We start from the raw sequence: 17,018 nt of genomic DNA on the forward strand, positions 1-17,018 counted from the left end.
ATCAGTCTGCCTAAAAGTACTTATCTCAATCTTCAACTGTGCAGACTTTGCAGGGGAAAAGTATTTAGCCAGAAATTTCATCGCTAGCTCCTGCCATGTCGTGATACTTCCCAAGGGAAGCGATTGGAGTCATCCTCTTGCTTGATCCCTGAGAGAAAACGGAAACAAACTCAGTCGAATAATATCATCAGAAACACCATTTATTTTTACCGTGTCCATGATCTTCAAGAATATTCTGAGATGTAGATGAGGATCTGCAGTAGCGGCTCCACCAAACTAGTTCTGTTGAACCACGTTTATCAATGCGGGCTTAAGCTCGAAATTGTTGGCATTGATGGTTCCTCTAGCAATGCCAGAATAGTACGCGTTGATCACTGGTCGGAAGTGATCTCTGATTGGTATAGCCTCAGGCGGCATCTGTCGGTCATTCTCTCTGTTATCAGCCATCGCTTTGATTTCTTCCCTTCTCACTTTTCTCAATCTTCTCGCAGTTCGTTCGATCTCCGGATCAAAAATAAGTGAGTCTGGGTGTAGTGCCCAAATTCAGTACACGTATAACCCATGCATTTATTTAATTATTAAAGCATTTATTTAATTTTAAAAGGAGCCCTAGTAGTGCATGAATTATTTAAATGTATTATTTTAAATTAATTATGTTTATGCGATGCACGTTAAAATGTTTTTCGAGTTTCATGTTTCAGGCGATTATACGAGGCGGGATCGAGGAAAAGACCGGGGACGATTCTTGGCAATTTGAAATGCGGTATTTTATTTTAAAAGCTAGGAAGGGGCAATTTAAATAATTTATTTAGTTTAGCATTTTAAAGCCTTAATTATGTGTTCAGTTATTTAAGAGTTTAAAACTTTTAAAATTAGCATTTTTGTGTGCATTATTTTAATTGAGGGATTTTAGTAAAGTTTAAAGAGTGTTAGTATTTTAAATAGTTTTATTTATTATTTAATTAAGCAATTTTCCCTAAATTACTAATCACACACACACACACACACTTTTACACACACCTAGAACCGATCAAAACACACACACTTATTTCATTCAGTTTTTATTACTTTTGATAGGAGAATTACTAGGGTTCTTACCCCTAGAAGCAGCCGCCCCATCCCTCTATATTTCCTAGCAAGTTTTCGTTGGTTTTCTTCAAGAATGTTAGCGCCATGTTCGTCCCGGATCGACCCTCACTCCGTCTCCGCTTCGGTATCGTCGTTATGGTATTTTAAATATCAAAAGGCACGTATATTCTGTTACTTATGCATTGATCTCGTCATATTATGCGTTGCGTTGTTATTTATGTGTAAAAATTCATGGGTGAAGTTCGTTGTTTGAGCGGAAAACGATTTGGATCAGTTTTGAAATAAGTTTAGATCTCAAATATCGTTTTTGCTGTTCTTTTGAAAACTGAGATTTTCGGTCGGGATTCTGAGAAAACTTTCAACGTGAAAATTGTATAATTTTTTGATACCTTCGATTTGATATAAAATTCGAAATATTTGAATAAAAATTGAGTGAGTTATGACGTTTTTCGTGGGACTGCTCAAACTTCGTTTTTCAGAAAATTATGTGTTGATGCTTTTTTGAGATTTTATTATTGCAGGCTTCGTTGAGAATCAACGGGTGATCGTTGCTGCGTCTAGGTATGATTAGTATGATGTTGGGTTGTTATTTGACATGTCGTTCGGTGTTGTTAGGCACTCGAATACACTAGAAGTTGTAGGAACCGATTTGGTGTCAATTGCCACGTTTTTGAATTGTATGTGTCATAGGGTGAACGTCGTTGCTTTGGGAGCTTGTATGTAATTGGTTCGATGTTTTGGCATGTTAGGATGTGTCTCGAGGTCTCGGTTCTTGGTCCGTACAAACGAGTCTAGAATGTTATGCATGACACGTACAAGATTTTCGTGAGTTCGCGTCCAACGAGAATACACGGACCCGAACACGGACCCTGGCACGGGGTCCGTGTCTTTGTCTATTCTTGATCGTCATTTTTGCGCACGGACACGGACCTCCACACGGACCAGAAAACGGGGTCCGTGCCTTTGTATTCTTTTCGGTGTCAATTTGCGCGCACACACGGACCCTTACACAGACCTAGACACTGGGTCCGTGCCTTCCTCCTTCTACACGACACATTTTAGCGCACGAACACGGACTCCTTCTTAGACCTAGGCACGGGGTCCGTGTCCTTCATATTTTGGGAAAAATTTTATGTAGCATGTTCGGGGTTTGATGTCATGGTTTAGTACGATGATTTACAAGGTCGGGTCATGGGAATTTTAGAACGTCCTAAGGAATTGAATGAACTCGTAAGTAAGCATGATTACCTACGTCTAAGTTATGCAAGTTAAGCATGTAAATTCATGATTAGTATGTGCAGCAACGGCCCAATCAAAGTCCAACGAATCCCTCAACGCCAAGTAAGTATGTTGACGTGCAAAAAAAAATATTTCAAGTCTTTTTGAGGTATGCTAAATGTCTTGTGACAAAATTATGAATGGGTTTGGAAGTCGGTGAACGTGGCCGAGGACCTCTCGACCCCGTTAAATTATGAACAGTTTAGATCGTGATTGGAAAGCGTTATATTATGAATGTGGACCAATCAGCTCGTTAAATTATGAACGGAGATCTCATGTATGTGGCAGTGGATACGTCCCTGTCATCCCAGTACTGTGGTTTAGCCTGATCAGGCGAATTATGTTATCGGTCACTTGCTTTGAAACATACTCTACGCAAAATGATGAAGTTATGTATGTTCAAGTATGTTCATGTATGCAAGCACGTTTAAGAAAAGTTTATGTTGATGGCACGTCTAAGTATGTATGTACGTATGTTCAGTTTTATTATGCAAGTTCAAGTTTTCAATATGTATGTCCTATTTTAAAGTTGCATGTGATTTTATTATGTACTACTCGTTACTTCCAGTTTATACGTGTTGAGTCTTTAGACTCACTAGACTTGATCGATGCAGGTGAGGATGTTTCTGAGGAGACCGAAGGTGGGGACCGAGGAGAAGGCTTGGACTGAGCGGGAGGATAAACCCGAGGACCGCCTTATTTTAAGCTTTATGAAAATATTGAACACTTTTGTCAAACTTTAACTTTCAAATCTGTTGTTGCGACAACTTGTGTTGGCTTCATCTCTCTTCTTCCACTGTGCAAATTGCTCATCTTTGGCCTGACCACTGCGAATACGGTCAATAAGAGAGGACTTGATAGTCAAGGTAGATAAACGAGGAACTCTACCTCGCGGATAAGTCTCAAGATCGAACTTCTGCCTCTCAATCTGAAGAGGTTTCTGAATCGTCAAGTGAGCCATCACTGCGACTTTCCTGCTCAAAGCATCCGCAACTACATTAGCTTTACCCGGGTGGTAGCTAATGTCACAATCGTAGTCTTTCACAAGCTCCAACCAACGCCTCTGACGCATGTTCAGCTCCTTCTGCGTAAAGAAATACTTGAGGCTTTTGTGGTCGGTAAAGATCTGACACTTCTCTCCATACAGATAGTGCCTCCAAATCTTCAAAGCAAAAACTACGGCCGCTAACTCCAGATCATGGGTAGGGTAATTCTTCTCATGAATTTTCAGCTGTCGAGAAGCATACGCTATCACTCTCCCATGCTGCATCAAAACTGCACCTAAACCAAGCTTCGAAGCATCGGTATAAAGGACAAACTCGCCGAATCCTGACGGTACAGCCAAAACGGGTGCTGAGATAAGAGCTTGCTTCAAAGTATCGAAGCTCTTCTGACACTCCTCACTCCACACAAACTTCACATTTTTCTTTGTCAGTGCTGTGAGTGGAACGGCAATGGATGAGAATCCCTGAATGAACTTCCTGTAATATCCTGCTAGCCCAAGAAAACTGCGGATCTCCGATACATTCTGAGGCACAACCCAATCTCTGACTGCTGCAACTTTCGCCGGATCTACCTCAATGCCACTGCTAGAAACAATGTGGCCCAAGAACGCCACCTTCTCTAACCAGAATTCGCACTTACTGAACTTTGCGAATAGTTTGTGCTTCTGCAATGTCTGCAACACTGTGGTCAGATGCCTGCTGTGCTCCTCCCGACTCTTGGAGTAGACGAGAATGTCATCTATGAAAACTATCACAAACTGGTCGAGGTACGGCTGAAATACGCGATTCATTAGATCCATGAAGATCGCTGGCGCATTCGTCAGACCGAACGGCATCACAAGGAACTCGTAGTGACCATAACGAGTCCTGAAAGCTGTCTTCGAAACATCAGCATCTCTCACCCTCAACTGGTGATAACCGGAACGCAGATCTATCTTGGAGAAAATCGAAGCTCCCTGCAACTGGTCAAACAGATCCTCAATCCTCGGCAGTGGGTATTTATTCTATACTGTAACCCTGTTCGACTCCCGGTAGTCAATGCAAAGCCTCATCGTGCCATCCTTCTTTTTCACGAATAAGACTGGCGCGCCCCATGGAGAAAAGCTCGGGCGAATGAACTCCTTGTCGAGAAGTTCCTGGATCTGCTTCTTAAGCTCTGCCATCTCTGTCGGTGCTAGTCGGTATGGCGCTTTGGATATCGGAGCCGTACCTGGCATAAGCTCAATGGAAAACTCCACCTCTCTCTCGGGTGGCATACCAGAGACGTCTTCGGGAAAAACGTCTAAGAAATCTCTGACAATCGGAACATCTGAGGCTGACTGGCTGGGTTCCTCGGGGACAGATAAAAAAGTCGCTAGAAATGCCCGACACCCTCTATGCATGAGTTTCCTAGCCTGAACATAAGGAATAATGCGCGGTAAAGGAAAGTACCTGTCCGGCTCAAATAAGAACTGCTCCATTCCAGGCGGTCGGACAAGAACAGATCTCCTCTGGAAGTCTATCAACACTCTGTTCCTCAATAGCCAGTCCATCCTTAGGATGATGTCAAATTCCGGCATCGGTAGCACAATAAGATCCGCATAAACAAGATTACCGTGCAGCTCAAGGTCTATATCTCGGATAACATTGGTGGCTGCCATCTTCTCGCCTGACGGCAACACTACTGAAAAGGCTGTATCTAGCCCAATGGTCTGGATCTTGAGAAAGTTTGCAAAGACCTCCGAAATAAATGAGTGAGTGGCCCCTGAATCTATCAAGGCCTTGGTAGCGGAACCAGATATAAAAATTCTCCCTGTCAACAACATAGTCTCCGGGTTGGTTTCCGCGGCATGGAGAGCAAAAACTCTGCCTTGGGTAGGCAGATTCCTCAGAGGGCACTGCAGCAACTTGTGGTCTGGACTGCCACACTTAAAACACTTTCCTGAGCCAGCCATACATGCTCCAGGATGGCGACGTGAGCACCTGGGACAAACTGGGTGCTCCGGAGTCCTCGAGGCTGGGCGTCCCCGCTGCTGCTGCTGGCCTCGGTTCCTGGGCGGTCCATGAAAAGGCCTCTTATTCTGCTGCTGATGCTGATGAGGAGGAGGGCGGTGCGGTGCCTGGACTGGGCGCTTGCCCTGGCGATCCCTCTCGATATCCCGCAGATCCTGCTCTGCGGCTAAGGCCTTGGAGACGGCAATCTCATAAGTAGCAGGGTCAGATACCCTAACATCCCGGCGCAAGATCGGCCGTAAACCCACCAGGAAGTGCATCAGCTTGGCTCTGGCATCATTCGCGATCAGGGGCACAAAGTGACAGCCCCTCTCGAACTTACGGATGAACTCCGTAACCGTCAAATCCCCCTGTCTCAGGCTCATGAACTCGGTGGTCAGCCTGGTGCGAACCTCCTCAGCAAAATACTTGGAGTAGAAAACCTCCGTAAAGCGGGTCCAAGAAAGTGTAGCCAAGGTCAGGGCTACCGAAGCTCCTTCCCACCATAAGCGGGCGTCTCCAGTGAACAGGTAGGTGGCACATCGGACTCGGTCTGCGTCCCCCAGCTCCATAAACTCAAAGATGACCTCGAGGGATTTGATCCATCCCTCGGCAACCATGGGGTCAGATGTCCCAGAGAATTCCTTCGGGCGCATCTTCATGAATCGCTCATAAACAGCCTCGGGCCCTGTCGGCCTGGCTGCGGCTGCGGCTACGGCTGCGGCATTGCCCCCCGCAAACTGTGCGAAAAACTGTGCCATCACAGCTAACATCTGGGCACTCATGTCCGGTGGGGGCGGTGGAGGAGGTGGTAGGTCTCCCTCCGGTCTACGTTCCTCCCTGTCCTCTCGGCGAGGCTCCTCCTCTCTGTTGCGCTCTAAAATACGTCTAGGGGGCATACTGTTCCAACATAACCCATACGTAACTAACATGCATAATTCCATAATTTATTTTAAATGAACTCTGAAATACTGAAAATCTGGAAGCATGCTGACAAACTAATTTATGCTTTAACAAAAATGCTGAACAAAATGCTGAACTGAAAAACTTACAGACCAAAGGCGTGGCTTCGTGAGCTTCTCGCGGTCAGTAGTAGTGAAACCCTATACAGAACTACCGCTCTGATACCAACTGTGAAGGGCCTAAAACTCCTTTCTTGAAATTTGCGGAAAATTAAAAATTTCCTTTTTAAAAGAACTTAAATGGCCTCATTCATAAAATCACTGGGGAATCAAGTTCAATGTTTAAAATAATAGCAGCGGAAGAAAATAAAGTTTTGCCAACAATAACAACTTAAAAATTATCAAACGACTGATAAAAATTGTTTGCGGAATAAAATAACAACTGCTGCTCTGAGGTCCTCGGGTGCCACTACTGCCGACCCAAGCTGGCTCACTGGTCCCCGCCCTCGGCCCTGGCCTCATCAGTACCTACAACAATCAAGTCTAGTGAGCCTAAAGACTCAGCATGCATAAATCGCAGGTAACGAGTAAAAATCTGAATTTAAAATATGCATGGGATAAAATATCATGTCCTGAGGCATACTGAAAATAATCTGTACTGAGCAATTATAATACGTGCATAACTGAACTGATAATCACAGTAAAAATGTTTGCTCCTTGGAGCCTGTACTGAAATAACTGATAAAATTTTCTGTTGAGATTATGTTTTACGCCTGTGGCCACTGCACTAAGCTGAACTGATCGGTAACTGGCTACCGGGGAGGCTGAAACTGAACTGAGCTGGCCGGTCACTGGCGACCGGGTGGTACCATACTGAACTGATCGGTAACTGGCTATCGGGGAGGCTGAAACTGAACTGAGCTGGCCGGTCACTGGCGACCGGGTGGTACCATACTGAACTGATCGGTCACTGGCGACCGTATAAAATAACACTCCCACATAGTGAATGAACCACAAGCCATATCGCATAAATCTCAAAAATAATCATTTTCTATTTAATGCACGTAAAATAATTAACTGGCGTAATGAAAATTCCTGTAATTTTACCAACTGGATTGGATTGGATCGTTCCCAGGCTCGCTGCAACCTAACTGTGCCATGAAAAATATGCAATAGCTTAAACATGACCAACTATGCAATTTACGTTCAAAAGATGCGACTATGACGCCTAATGACTTCGCATTTAATCATGACTCCGAGCCAACCTGAACCGACACTGAACCGACGTATAGTCATGATTAAAATACGCTGAAAAATCATAAAATAATGTTCCTAAAATGATAGGGTCGAAATCTAGGTGGAATGGAGGCCAAAACACGAAACGCTCTTTCGAGAGTCAATTTGGCACATTGCACCGTAAATTCTCGTACGACCTCGAAAATGATTCGAATGACAAACGGTCAAAAACATGACCTTCCCAACTCAATGAGGCACTGTCCAGTCCAAGGCCATGGGCTAAAAGCCAACCAAGAACTCAAACGAGCCTTCTAAACGACACAGCAACTTGCTGTAATTTCCAGCAGCTGCGCAACTACAAGACTTGCGTTGGTTTCAAGACTATCGGCCATTAGGGGCGTGAACCACCGACCAGAGACTCTTACCAACATCCCAAGGAATGATTTGAACCATGGCTAAGGGCCCTAGGCCAGCCACAATCCGCATCATACCAAAACTCAACCGAAGGGTCCAACCGAGAGCAACGTGCATGCGTGTGTAGTGTTTATGCTATAATCGATGTCTCGTGTCATTCCAATGGCCATTTGATTGACCATGGCACGATCTAGACATCTAGGAGCATGATATGAACCATGGCTAAGGGCCATAGGCCAACCAAGATCCATACCAAGCAACAAAAGAAACGAAACCATATGCTGAAAAATGGAAGGGGCCGAATGGGGAAAGGGGTTGTTCTTGTTGATTATTTAAAAACCGATGAGCCATGGACCAAGCCACCAAAAGGGCAACTTAGTCACGTCTTAGACATGCTAGGGAAGTGATCCAACCATGGCTATAGGCCCTTGGGGCAGCCAAGATCAGATCCTTCCTCCATGACAAGAAACTGAATTTTCGAAACACAAATCTGCGCCTATGGGAACTTGTTGTCATTCTGAATTTCCAGCAAGCATGGGGCTGGTTTGAATGGGCCAAAATGGTCCTAATGCATCCTATTACGTGTCTGGGAGTCGTCTTGGGAGCCTGGAGTCGAACCAATCACCTGAAACTCACAAATCAAGAAAAACGTGAAGCTTGCCAAGGAAAAACGAAAATTCTGCATGTGTTGATCCAAAATGTTTTGACATGTATCTCGGTTTTTGCTTGAATAAACATGATCATGTACTGAAAAATAAATGATAATATGACTTGATTGAGGTTTAGAAAGAATCTAGACATGCCTGGTTTCGTTTCGAAAGAAAACGAACGAAACGACGACGACGCGGCACGGAGGAGATGGAGCGCTTCTTGTCTACCTTTCTTGCTCTCGATTTTTCTTGCCTTCCCTCTAGCTAAGACTCACGATTTTTCTACACTGAAAATGGATCTGAATGATGAGGTATTTCGGTGGTGAGGGAGGGGAAGTGATGGTTATGAAGGTGAGGAGAAGGGTGCACAATAATAGGATCATATCAAGACCAAGTCTTCCCAAATTTGAATTTTGAATTATGGTTTGATATCAAATGAGTTGGTGGATGCTTCTAGGAGGTAGTGGCCGATTTTTAGCTTGTTTTCTAGTCTAGGATATGTCCATTAATTAATTAAATTGTGCTCCCAAAAATCTTAGAATTATCCTACTAATTACATGCAAAGAATTGGTCAAAGTTGATGAGTTGGAAAATGAATCTTCTAGCACTAAGGGTGGCCGAAAATGCATAATAAAATAAAGGGGAAATGTTGGTTATCTAGTCAACTAATAATCCTTGAAAGCCTTACTAATCCTTTAAATAATTTTAGTGAGCTAACCCCTTAATTTAATAACTTAAATGAGTTCATTTCTTAATCACCTCAAATAATTTAATTAAATCCTCAAACCTCCCTTTCTAACTTAAATGAACTTGGTTGCTAGCTAAATTAACTTCTGGAAATATTTCTCGAAATCTTAAATTCTATCTCAAAACTCCAACTCCGGTCCGGCCTCACTGAAAATACTGAAATGCTAAAAATCAATCTACTGAACTGAAATAATAAATAATTAACTTCAAATAAATGCATCATGCAATGAAGTCAATTAAATTTAAGAAAACCTAGAATTATGCATGGCTTATACGTCTACTGATTTACGAGTTCTACAATCCTTCCCCCCTTAAAAGAAATTTCGTCCTCGAAATTAGAACTTACCGAAAAACTCAGGGTATCGACTTCTCATCTCCTGTTCATACTCCCACGTAGCTTCCTCCTCTGAATGGTTGAGCCATTTGACTTTGACTCGCTTAACGAGCTTGTTCCGAAGTTTCTTCTCCTGTCTGTCTAGGATCTGCACGGGTCTCTCCTCATAAGATAAGTTCGGAGTAAGCTGCAACGGCTCGAAATTCAGCACATGCGAAGGATTTGCCATATACTTCCTCAGCATGGAGACGTGAAAGACATTGTGTACTCCGGCCAGATTCGGCGGAAGAGCCACACGATAAGCAAGCGTCCCAACTCTGTCAAGGATCTCAAACGGTCCAATGAATCTCGGACTGAGCTTCCCTTTCTTGCCAAATCTCATGACACCCTTCATAGGTGCCACTTTCACGAAGACATGATCGCCCACTGCAAACTCTAACTCTCTCCTCCGCTGATCGGCATAACTCTTCTGTCGACTCTGAGCAGTCCTCATTCTATCACGGATTTTGACTACTACATCTGCTGCCTGCTGAATAATCTCTGGACCCAACTCTGCTCTCTCTCCTACTTCATCCCAATGAACAGGAGATCTACACTTGCGGCCATACAGCGCCTCATACGGAGCCATACCTATAGACGACTGGAAACTGTTGTTATAGGTGAACTCAACTAATGGTAAGTTCGACTCCCAACTCCCAGAGAAATCAATGACGCAAGCACGGAGAAGATCCTCTAAGATCTGAATAACTCGCTCCGACTGTCCATCTGTCTGCGGATGGAAAGCTGTGCTAAACAGCAACTTCGTACCCATAGTCGAATGCAAACTCTTCCAAAATGAGGAAGTGAATCTGGGATCTCTGTCGGATACGATAGAAACCGGAATACCATGGAGTCGGACTATCTCTCGGATATACAGCTCTGCATACTGAACCATGGTGAAAGTCGTCTTAATAGGCAAGAAGTGCGCTGATTTGGTAAGACGATCTACAATCACCCAGATAGCATTCGATCCTCTGGCTGACCTCGGCAATCCGGTCACAAAGTCCATGGTAATGTTCTCCCACTTCCACTCGGGAATAGGAAGAGGCTTGAGCAAACCTGCTGGTCTCTGATGCTCGGCCTTCACTAACTGGCAAGTCAGGCACTCGGATACAAAACGCCTGATGTCCTTCTGCATCCCTGGCCACCAATACAATAGCTGCAGATCTTTGTACATCTTCGTACTCCCAGGGTGAATGGAGTACGGGGACGTATGGGCCTCTGATAAGATGTCTGCTCGGATAGAATCACTGCTGGGAACCCATATCCTATCTCGGTATCTCACAATACCGTCGCTGACTGTATACAAAACACTGCCCTTGGCTTCATCTCTCTTCTTCCACTGTGCCAATTGCTCATCTGTGGCCTGACCACTGCGAATACGGTCAATAAGAGAGGACTTGATAGTCAAGGTAGATAAACGAGGAACTCTACCTCGCGGATAAGTCTCAAGATCGAACTTCTGCCTCTCAATCTGAAGAGGTTTCTGAATCGTCAAGTGAGCCATCACTGCGACTTTCCTGCTCAAAGCATCCGCAACTACATTAGCTTTACCCGGGTGGTAGCTAATGTCACAATCGTAGTCTTTCACAAGCTCCAACCAACGCCTCTGACGCATGTTCAGCTCCTTCTGCGTAAAGAAATACTTGAGGCTTTTGTGGTCGGTAAAGATCTGACACTTCTCTCCATACAGATAGTGCCTCCAAATCTTCAAAACAAAAACTACGGCCGCTAACTCCAGATCATGGGTAGGGTAATTCTTCTCATGAATTTTCAGCTGTCGAGAAGCATACGCTATCACTCTCCCATGCTGCATCAAAAATGCACCTAAACCAAGCTTCGAAGCATCGGTATAAAGGACAAACTCGCCGAATCCTGACGGTACAGCCAAAACGGGTGCTGAGATAAGAGCTTGCTTCAAAGTATCGAAGCTCTTCTGACACTCCTCACTCCACACAAACTTCACATTTTTCTTTGTCAGTGCTGTGAGTGGAACGGCAATGGATGAGAATCCCTGAATGAACTTCCTGTAATATCCTGCTAGCCCAAGAAAACTGCGGATCTCCGATACATTCTGAGGCACAACCCAATCTCTGACTGCTGCAACTTTCGCCGGGTCTACCTCAATGCCACTGCTAGAAACAATGTGGCCCAAGAACGCCACCTTCTCTAACCAGAATTCGCACTTACTGAACTTTGCGAATAGTTTGTGCTTCTGCAATGTCTGCAACACTGTGGTCAGATGCCTGCTGTGCTCTTCCCGACTCTTGGAGTAGACGAGAATGTCATCTATGAACACTATCACAAACTGGTCGAGGTACGGCTGAAATACGCGATTCATTAGATCCATGAAGATCGCTGGCGCATTCGTCAGACCGAACGGCATCACAAGGAACTCGTAGTGACCATAACGAGTCCTGAAAGCTGTCTTCGAAACATCAGCATCTCTCACCCTCAACTGGTGATAACCGGAACGCAGATCTATCTTGGAGAAAATCGAAGCTCCCTGCAACTGGTCAAACAGATCCTCAATCCTCGGCAGTGGGTATTTATTCTTCACTGTAACCCTGTTCAACTCCCGGTAGTCAATGCAAAGCCTCATCGTGCCATCCTTCTTTTTCACGAATAAGACTGGCGCGCCCCATGGAGAAAAGCTCGGGCGAATGAACTCCTTGTCGAGAAGTTCCTGGATCTGCTTCTTAAGCTCTGCCATCTCTGTCGGTGCTAGTCGGTATGGCGCTTTGGATATCGGAGCCGTACCTGGCATAAGCTCAATGGAAAACTCCACCTCTCTCTCGGGTGGCATACCAGAGACGTCTTCGGGAAAAACGTCTAAGAAATCTCTGACAATCGGAACATCTGAGGCTGACTGGCTGTGTGAAGGCCCTCGAACTACTTGCTTGAAATTTTGCGGAAAATTAAAAATTTTCTTTTTTAAAAGAACTTAAATGGCCTCATTCATAAAATCACTGGTGAATCAAGTTCAATATTTCAAAATATTGCAGCGGAAGAAAATCAAAGTTTGCCAAAAATCACAATTTAAAAATATCCAACAACTGATAAAATTGTTTGCGGAAAAACATAACAACTGCTGCACTGAGGTCCTCGGGTGCCACTACTGCCGACCCAAGCTGGCTCACTGGTCCCCGCCCTCGGCCCTGGCCTCATCAGTACCTACAACAATCAAGTCTAGTGAGCCTAAAGACTCAGCATGCATAAATCGCAGGTAACGAGTAAAAATCTGAATTTAAAATATGCATGTGATAAAATATCCTGTCCTGAGGCATACTGAAAATAATCTGTACTGAGCAATTATAATACGTGCATAACTGAACTGGAAATCACTGTAAAAATATTTGCTCCTTGGAGCCTGTACTGAAATATCTGGTAAAATTTTCTGTTGAGATTATGTTTTACGCCTGTGGCCACTGCACTAAGCTGAACTGATCGGTAACTGGCTACCGGGGAGGCTGAAACTGATCTGAGCTGGCCGGTCACTGGCGACCGGGTGGTACCATACTGAACTGATCGGTCACTGGCGACCGTATAAAATAACACTCCCACATAGTGAATGAACCACAAGCCATATCGCATAAATCTCAAAAATAATCATTTTCTATTTAATGCACGTAAAATAATTAACTGGCGTAATGAAAATTCCTGTAATTTTACCAACTGAATTGGATTGGATCGTTCCCAGGCTCGCTGCAACCTAACTGTGCCATGAAAAATATGCAATAGTTTAAACATGACCAACTATGCAATTTACGTTCAAAAGATGCGACTATGACGCCTAATGACTTCGCATTTAATCATGACTCCGAGCCAACCTGAACCGACACTGAACCGACATATAGTCATGATTAAAATACGCTGAAAAATCATAAAATAATGTTCCTAAAATGATAGGGTCGAAATCTAGGTGAAATGGAGGCCAAAACACGAAACGCTCTTTCGAGAGTCAATTTGGCACATTGCACCGTAAATTCTCGTACGACCTCAAAAATGATCCAAATGACGAACGGTCAAAAACATGACCTTCCCAACTCAATGAGGCACTGTCCAGTCCAAGTCCATGGGCTAAAAGCCAACCAAGAACTCAAACGACGCTTCTGAACAGCAGCATACTTGCTGTCAAAAATACAGCAGCTGCGCACTTGTTTTTCCTTGTGTCGTTTTCGAGGCTACCGGCCATTGGGGCGTGAACCACCGACCAGAGACTCTTACCAACATCCCAAGGAATGATTTGAACCATGGCTAAGGGCCCTAGGCCAGCCACAATCCGCATCACACCAAATCTTAACCGAAGGGTCCAACCGAGAGCAACGTGCATGCGTGTGTAGTGTTTATGCTATGATCGATGTCTTGCGTCGTTCCAGTGGCCATTTGATTGACCATGGCACGATCTAGACATCTAGGAGCATGATATGAACCGTGGCTAAGGGCCATAGGCCAACCAAGATCCACACCAAGCCACAAAAGAAACGAACCATATGCTGAAAAAATGGAAGGGCCGAATGGGGAAAGGGGCTGTTCTTGTTGATTATTTAAAAACCGATGAGCCATGGACCAAGCCACCAAAAGGGCGACTTAGTCACGTCTTAGACATGCTAGGGAAGTGATCCAACCATGGCTAAAGGCCCTTGGGGCAGCCAAGATCAGATCCACAACCCTTGACACAAAACTGAAATTTTCGAACCACATTTTTCTGCACCTAAGGGACTTGCTGTCATTCTGAATTTCCAGCAAGCATGGGGCTGGTTTGAATGAACCAACATGGTCCTAATGCATCCTACTACATGTATACAAGCCGCCTTGGGAGCCTGGAGTCGATCCAATACCTGAAACCATCAAAACTCAGAAAAACGTGAAGCTTGTCAAGGGAAGGGCCGAAATTCTGCATGTGTGTTCCAAAATATTTTGACATGTATCTCGGTTTTTGCTTGCTAAAACATGATCATGTACTGAAAAATAAATGATAATATGACTTGATTGAGGTTTGAAAGAAATCTAGACATGCCTGGTTTCGTTTTGAAAGAAAACGAGCGAAACAACGACGACGCGGCACGGAGGAGGTGGAGCGCTTCTCTTGCTCTTTCTAGTTCTCGATTTTTTTCTTGCCTTCCCTCTAGCTAAGACTCACGATTTTTACACTGAAAATGGATCTGAATGGTGAGGTATTTCGGTGGAGAGGGAGAGGGATTGAGTGGTTATGAAGGTGAGGAGAAGGGTGCACAAAAATAGGATCATATCAAGACCAAGTCCACTCCCCTTTTGAATTTGAATTTTGAATTGATATCAAATGAGTTGGTGGATGCTTCTAGGAGGTGGTGGCCGAAATTTTGCTTATTTTCTAGTCTAGGATATGTCCATTAATTAATTAAATTGTGCTCCCAAAAATCCTAGAATTATCCTACAACTTACATGCAAAGAAATGGTCAAAAGGTTGATGAGTTGGCAATTAAATTGTCTAGCAACTATGGGGGCCGAAAATTGCAATAAAATGAAGGGGAAATATTGTTATCTAGTCAACTAATAATCCTTGAAAGCCTTACTAATCCTTTAATTAATTTAGTGAGCTAACCCATTAATTTAATAACTTAAATGAGTTCATTTCTTAATCACCTCAAATAATTAAATTAAAATCCTCAACTAACTTAAATAATTCCTTAAACTTCTTTTTAACTTAAATGAACTTACTTGCTAGCTAAATTAACTTCTGGAAATATTTCTCAAATCTTAAATTCTATCTCAAAACTCTAACTCCGGTCCGGCCTCACTGAAAATACTGAAATGCTAAAAATCAATCTACTGAACTGAAATAATAAATAATTAACTTCAAACAAATGCATTTAAAATAATCATGCAATGAAGTCGAAAAAATCTAGAATTATGCATGGCTTATACGTCTACTGATTTACGGGTTCTACAATCCTTCCCCCCTAAAATAAATTTCGTCCTCGAAATTAGAACTCACCGAATAACTCAGGGTATCGACTTCTCATCTCCGGCTCAGACTCCCACGTAGCTTCCTCCTCTGAATGGTTGAGCCATTTGACTTTGACTCGCTTAACCAACTTGTTCCGAAGTTTCTTCTCCTGTCTGTCTAGGATCTGCACGGGTCTCTCCTCATAAGATAAGTTCGGAGTAAGCTGCAACGGCTCGAAATTCAGCACATGCGAAGGATTTGCCATATACTTCCTCAGCATGGAAACGTGAAAGACATTGTGTACTCCGGCCAGATTTGGCGGAAGAGCCACACGATACGCTAGCGTCCCAACTCTGTCGAGGATCTCAAACGGTCCAATGAATCTCGGACTGAGCTTCCCTTTCTTGCCAAATCTCATGACACCCTTCATAGGTGCCACTTTCACGAAGACATGATCGCCCACTGCAAACTCTAACTCTCTCCTCCGCTGATCGGCATAACTCTTCTGTCGGCTCTGGGCAGTCCTCATCCTATCACGGATCTTGACTACTACATCTGCTGCCTGCTGAACAATCTCTGGACCCAACTCTGCTCTCTCTCCTACTTCATCCCAATGAACAGGAGATCTACACTTGCGACCATACAGCGCTTCATACGGAGCCATACCTATAGACGACTGGAAACTGTTGTTATAGGTGAACTCTACCAATGGTAAGTTCGACTCCCAACTCCCAGAGAAATCAATGACGCAAGCACGGAGAAGATCCTCTAAGATCTGAATAACTCGCTCCGACTGCCCATCCGTCTGCGGATGGAAAGCTGTGCTAAACAGCAACTTCGTACCCAAAGTCGAATGCAAACTCTTCCAAAACGAGGAAGTGAATCTGGGATCTCTGTCGGATACGATAGAAACTGGAATACCGTGAAGTCGGACTATCTCTCGGATATACAGCTCTGCATACTGAACCATGGTGAAAATCGTCTTAATAGGCAAGAAGTGCGCTGATTTGGTAAGACGATCTACAATCACCCAGATAGCATTCGATCCTCTGGCTGACCTCGGCAATCCGGTCACAAAGTCCATGGTAATGTTCTCCCACTTCCACTCGGGAATAGGAAGAGGCTTGAGCAAACCTGCTGGTCTCTGATGCTCGGCCTTCACTAACTGGCAAGTCAGGCACTCGGATACAAAACGCCTGATGTCCTTCTTCATTCCTGGCCACCAATACAATAGCTGCAGATCTTTGTACATCTTCGTACTCCCAGGGTGAATGGAGTACGGGGATGTATGGGCCTCTGATAAGATGTCTGCTCGGATAGAATCACTGCTAGGAACCCATATCCTATCTCGGTATCTCACAATACCGTCGCTGACTGTATACAAAACACTGCCCTTAGCTTCATCTCTCTTCTTCCACTGTGCCA

The sequence above is a fragment of the Primulina tabacum genome, chromosome 11 (genome assembly GCF_025594145.1).
Source record: "Primulina tabacum isolate GXHZ01 chromosome 11, ASM2559414v2, whole genome shotgun sequence".
Taxonomy (NCBI): domain Eukaryota; kingdom Viridiplantae; phylum Streptophyta; class Magnoliopsida; order Lamiales; family Gesneriaceae; genus Primulina; species Primulina tabacum.